The sequence below is a fragment of the Lemur catta genome, chromosome 4, assembly GCF_020740605.2.
Source record: "Lemur catta isolate mLemCat1 chromosome 4, mLemCat1.pri, whole genome shotgun sequence".
NCBI lineage: Eukaryota > Metazoa > Chordata > Mammalia > Primates > Lemuridae > Lemur > Lemur catta.
Window position 1 is genome coordinate 107772176 of NC_059131.1, and position 6000 is coordinate 107778175.

Sequence of the window (6000 nt, forward strand, 5' to 3'; positions counted from 1 at the left end):
AAAAGAATATTCATTATGGTAGGAAGAAATTACTTTGGTTTTAGGTACACTGAAGTTTGAGATAACAGCGGGACACAATTATAACAATCTTTAGGAAGATATGAATTAGGACTTAGACTATAAAATATATATTTGGCAGTAATCAACACAGAAATGATGATAGAATGTCCGAGGGCAAGAACTTCAAGTAAGAAAGGCCACAGAACACTTCCAAGACTTTGTTAGGGTAGGACAAAAGAAGCCACAGGAGAAAACAGAAGGAACAGAGCTAAGAGAAACTGAATATTATCATCCTACCAAGGCCAGAGAGAACCTCAAAATCTAGATAGAATAAAGCTCCACCTCTAAAGAGCCAGAAGGCCACTCTTTGGGGAAGACTTCTTTCCAAGAAGATTCTTACAGTCGTTGGGTAGCCTTGAGGGTTGGACCACCTAGACCATAAATGAAGAGCATCAAGGAATCTGAGGAAAATCACCAAATACATCCCTGATGATGCCAAGAGTATTAAAGCTAAATTATTAAGAGAAACATTAAATTATAGTTAAATATCAAAGGCCAGGTTTGGAATATAAAACAGAGGTTAGGTTTTGGTTTTAGTTGTTGTTGTTAAATTAAAACAAGATTAAAGATTAAATATCAAAAGATTAAAATAAAAATTAAAGATTAAAATAAGTTATATACTTTTATAGCAAAATAACTAAGGTGAAGTTAGGATTGGATATTAAGAATTTGATTTTACAAAACATGAAAATGAAAAAACATATTATTACTTTTTTCCCCTGAAGTTTTTAAAATCAAATAGGGTAATCTTAAATCATACCCACATCGAGCTAAAGAATGGAGGTCCTGAAGACAGAGAGTAAACCAATAAAGGTAAAGGAGAGGAATGGAGTAAGAAAGACAGTGATACTGTGCAGTAAGAAGGAAATGGGAAATTTACTTATGTGGAAAAAAGGAATGTTTGCATAATGCTTATATTCACTTATTCAACAAACATGTATTGAACATAAACTATGTAATATACAATGTGTTGGGGCTACAAAGATGAATGCAGTATCACTCTTCTTCCATCTTCAAGAGATTTACAGCCTAAAACACTATGTTTATAATACATTTTCTTATTGTACTTAAGAAAAGCCTTCAATAATGTGATTTATTTTTTAACCATGCCACCTAGGGTTTTGTTAATCACACAAGTCTAAATGATATTGGCTGAGATTTAAAAAAAAAATCCCCAAATTCTAAGAGTACTTAAACTCTTAAATGTGTACAGAAAAAAACTCTACTTCATTAGTGGGTAGAGAAAGCCTCAACTCCTATAGTTCCGGCATCTAACTTTTAGGAGATGACAGCCATGACATAACAGGAAGAAAGACCCTCTGAATTTTTCCTACAGGATTTCAGCTAGTAATTTGATGCTACTGACAAGATGAAACTGCCAATTGATAGTCCCCCCCCATTTACTTAACAGTTCATATTAAACCAAGTACCCAGCAGCTAAATTAACTGTTGTTTTGGCCCACACAGTACATCATCTTGGCTCGTTTATACTCACCAAATGGGACACCTTCACAGAGCCTTCACTATTAGAAGGCTCACCCTTCTCTCTGCTTTCCAAAATCTAGATAGAAAAGGCAACTTGTATAAAAATTAGTGCATTCTTATGTGGAATGAAAAATAAAGTACCATAAAATAAGAAGAGGAGTGCGTCCAGCTCAGCTCTCTAGGCTCAGAGGAAAACCCTCCATCAGACGCTGTAAAAGAGAAAGACGGAGGGGGGAGGGGACAGCACGACCCACCTGCCCAGACCCGCCGCCGCCCGCGCTTCCGGCTCACGGGCCGGCCCGCCTTTAAGTTGAAAATTGCCCAAACGCCGTCTCTGATTGGGCCGCGGCCTCGTGACGTCATGGACTAGCCACCTGCGGGGCGGGGCGGCCGCGGGGCGGGGCGGGGCGATGGCAGGTGGCGCACAGCTGACGGGGATTAATGGTCTCGTGGCGAGCGGGAGGGGGGTCGCGGGAGGGGGCCGCGGGGAGGGGTCGCGGGGAGGGGTCGCGGGGAGGGGGCCGCGGGGAGGGGTCGCGGGGAGGGGGGTCGCGGGAGGGGGGGCCGCGGGGAGGGGTCGCGGGGAGGGGTCGCGGGAGGGGGCCGCGGGGAGGGCTGGGGCTGGCGGACAGCGGCCGTCTCGGTGACAGCAGGACGCTGCTGCTATTTGCTAAAAGCCCCTGAACACTGTCCTCCACCCCGTCCCTTGAAGAGTTTGCAATCTGTAGAAGAAACAAGGCAGGGATATATACTTTTTCACTAAAAGAGAATTACGGGTTTCTTTTTTTTAAACCCACACTAACAGTTAAAAAAAAAAAAAGAAAAAAGAAAAAAAGAAAAAACCTCAAACGACGAAAGTTGAAACTCACTGGCTGGTCTAGAAAGGTAAGAAGCTCCTTGTGCTCCTGAGAAACTCTTTGAGTTTAGGTTTTTTCTTTCTGTGTCTTTAACTCTTGTTTCCATAGGCCGTGAGATTCTAAGAGGCTGACTTAGGGGAAAGAGCTACTGAGGACAGGAAAAGTTCATTTAATGTGTTGATACTTTCATTAGCTGAAAGGGAAAGCTATTCTTTTTTTTTTTTTAACCATATAGAATTACTTTATTCTTGAAAAATCAAAGAAAATATCCGGTTTCAAAAGAAAGCACACCCCTGTTAAAACCCTCATATCTTTCTCAGGGCTTCCAGCAGTCTGGCTGTGTGCCAAGCTTTGTCCACCAGCTTGAAACTTGGACATCCATGTTAAAACTTTAAAAACATTACTTGAATTACAACTACATGAGAAGTTTAAACGAAATTCTAAGTGAGCCCAACTGTCACAGATCCTGAATTTCAGGAAATAAGGATAGTTCATAGATCCCGAGGATCACCAGGAGGATCAGGATCATCAGGATCATTAGGAAGATCGTGCAGGTAAGTCACCACTGCAGAACCATCGCTGCTCAAAGTTATGGTGTGAGCAACGAGTGACCTCATTCTTTCCTCACTACCACCTAACTGGTTCAAACTGGGATAAGGAGCCTTTACAGGGGCACAAAGAACTTATCTTCTGAATACAACTATTCTAAATACAGAACTTCTTTCCCCAAAATCGTGCTTGGTTTTCCTTTGTCTTAAACACAGTATTTTCCCCTTCCTCTCCCCAATCTGAGGGGGACACATTCCAAGCCCCTAGTGGATGCTGGAAACCACAGGTAGTACTGAACCCTCTATATGCTATACAAGAATTTCTTTTTGCTTTGTCACAGTTTTACTGAGGAAGACTTTTTCTTAACGTAGATCTTAGCAACCTCAGCATATAATTTTTTTCTTTCCTTATTAAGTCTAGAACTTTCATTTTTCCACCTAAAGGAAGTACTTTACAGTTTCTCATTGGAATATCGAATTGCCAGCATCACTATCCTTGAGTTTGGGGACCACTATGATGTAGTATTTACTTCATTCTACTATTAAGTCTATTAAGTAAAATAAGAGTTACTTGAATAGAAACACCGTGGAACCAGGACAGAGGATCTGATCTGATCATGGAGATGGTTGCTAAGTGCCTAATAGGCTGCTAGCATGTGTAGCAGAGACGCACTGGACAAAAGGATGATTCACCTACTGTGTGGGGTGGTGAGAGATTTCAGTACAGAAAGAACAGTGTGCAATTTAAGACTTATGAGTTGTTTATTTCTGGAATTTTTCATTTAATATTTTTGGACCATGGATGACCACAGGTAACTGAAACTGTGGAAAGTGAAACCCTGGATGATGGGGGACAACTGTATGTATCATAGTAGATAGTAGGTACTGACATTTTCTTTAAAAGCGGTTTCAGTCCTTTTCTGCTTTGATATAGGGAATATCAGTAATTATGCACTTTCCCTCAACAAGAATATGAGGCAGAGCAGTTAATAATTGTTCGTAATTTAGAGGAGTCAAATATTCTACTGATTTAATAAAATTATTAATATTTAGAAAGTAATTTGTCAATATTGATAAAAACTGAAGACACATATGCTTTTTATGCCAGCAATTGTACTTTTAAGAATTTATGTATGATATATTTGAAGAAGTATATATATTTAATATATAGGTGAATATACATACACATATACAAGACTATTAATTCCAGCATTCTTTACAAGAACAAATGACTGGAAACACATTAAATGCCAGTAAATATGGGACTAGTTAAATGGATGACATTACATTCATATCCAATGGAACACTAGGTAGCCAGTAAAAGTAATGATATAGCTCTTTATGTGTACTTTAGAAGCTAGTCATGATACCTGTTAACTAAGGAAACCTAAGGTGCAGAATTGTGTGCATATTGGTGTTTTCAAAAGATATTTATATGTCTGGATATGCATATATAATTTCCGGAAAGATACACAGATATGCCAGGTTTTTGCTGAGTGAGGACTGAATTAGATAATAGATCTTTTATTGAATATTATTTTATAGTTATTAATATTGTAACCATGCAAATATTAAGTAGGTTTTTTTTCAATTTAAAGAAACTAGTTAATAGATAAGAGTGGTAAATAAAAATGAGTCTACTTATTCAAGATTTGTTTTGGTTAACCAGCTGTGAACTAGTATAGACTATTTTTTTTAATTGCTAAACTATGAGGACACTTGGCTGTATCTAATAAGATCCAGAGTTAAGGAAGGTATGTTTAACTGTTTTTGTTTTTAATGGTGGGCTAATATTGCACATATTAATGTTTACTTGAAGGGAAGGATGCTATCAAGAGGAAGAAGGGACATGATCAATGAAAGTCTCTGATGAGACAAAAGCAAATTGGTTCAAGAGTACAGAGGAACATCCTTTGGAACAGAAACATCAAACAGTGGTACCTTATCCCAAAGTAGTGCAGTTGGTTCTGCCTTACACAGGATACAAGGTCTCTAAAGACACAGTTATCTCAAGGTCGTTCAAGCCCTCAGTTAGACCCTTTGAGAAAAAGCCCAACCATGGAACAAGCAGTACAGACCGCCTCAGCCCACTTACCTGCTCCAGCACCTGCTGGGAGAAGGAGCCCTGTATCAACCAGGCCTTTGCCATCTACCAGCCAAAAAGCAGTAGGGAATCAAGAGCACAGGCGAGCCCAAGTACACAGAGTTTCAAGGCCAGAAAATGAGCAACTCAGAAATGATAGCAAGAGACAAGTTGCTCCAGGTGCTCCCTCAGCTCCAAGAAGAGGGCGTGGGGGTCATCGAGGTGGCAGGGGAACGCGGGGAGTTAGCTACGCTCCCGGCAAAGAGGTTTTCTCTTCCGATCAGGTCTCTCAGGCAGGGGTCATGGCAAAGGATGAAAAAATAGTAGGAAACAGAAATAAAAATAAAAGAATAATAATAATAATAATAATACACAGAGCCAAAGATATAGTTTATAAAGTAAAGGCTTATGAAAACAGACAAAGGAGGAGTCCGGATGGATATATTTCTTCCCACATGAAGAGCTGAAATAAAAAAAAAAAAAATGTAACACAATACCTAACCCTAACATACACACACACACACACACACACACACACACACACACACACACACACACACAAATATATATATCAAAGACTGAAACTCCACACAGGTATTTTATAGGGTAGATACAGGCTTTACATACTAACAGGCAGTTTGGTTTAGGGTCGAAGTCTTCTAAAAGGCTACTACAGATCCTTTAACTAACTCTATCTAGGGGAACAATGAGTTACAAAATCTTCTTGGGGCAAACGTCTAAGTTTTATGATAAGGCTATTACTTTAGCAAAAACAAGAGACATCTTGGCTCCGGTGATTGTGTTCTTGGAGACAGAGAGGATCTCAGAAGTCAACGTGAGCTGTGCTTTGTGTTACTTACTTTAACCACACGCATGGTTCCGTCTGGGCCCAGCTTGGGCATTAGCATATCTATTTGATCAGCTCTCATCTCTGGGGGGTCTTTGTTGGTCAGCTCCAGCAACCTTT

The 6000-nt window shown here is 39.8% G+C and overlaps 1 long non-coding RNA gene and 1 pseudogene across 1 annotated transcript; one reads left to right on the plus strand and one right to left on the minus strand.

The window, feature by feature from the left end:
- The window catches only part of LOC123637488, a 40139-nt pseudogene extending 38231 nt beyond the window's left edge, over positions 1 to 1908 (minus strand).
- Positions 1909 to 2150: 242 nt separating this feature from the next.
- LOC123637387 lies at positions 2151 to 5319 on the plus strand. Its single transcript, XR_006734830.1, has 3 exons — positions 2151 to 2430; positions 2723 to 2956; positions 4770 to 5319. It is a non-coding gene; the product is annotated as an uncharacterized LOC123637387 (long non-coding RNA).
- The last annotated feature ends 681 nt before the right edge of the window (positions 5320 to 6000 follow it).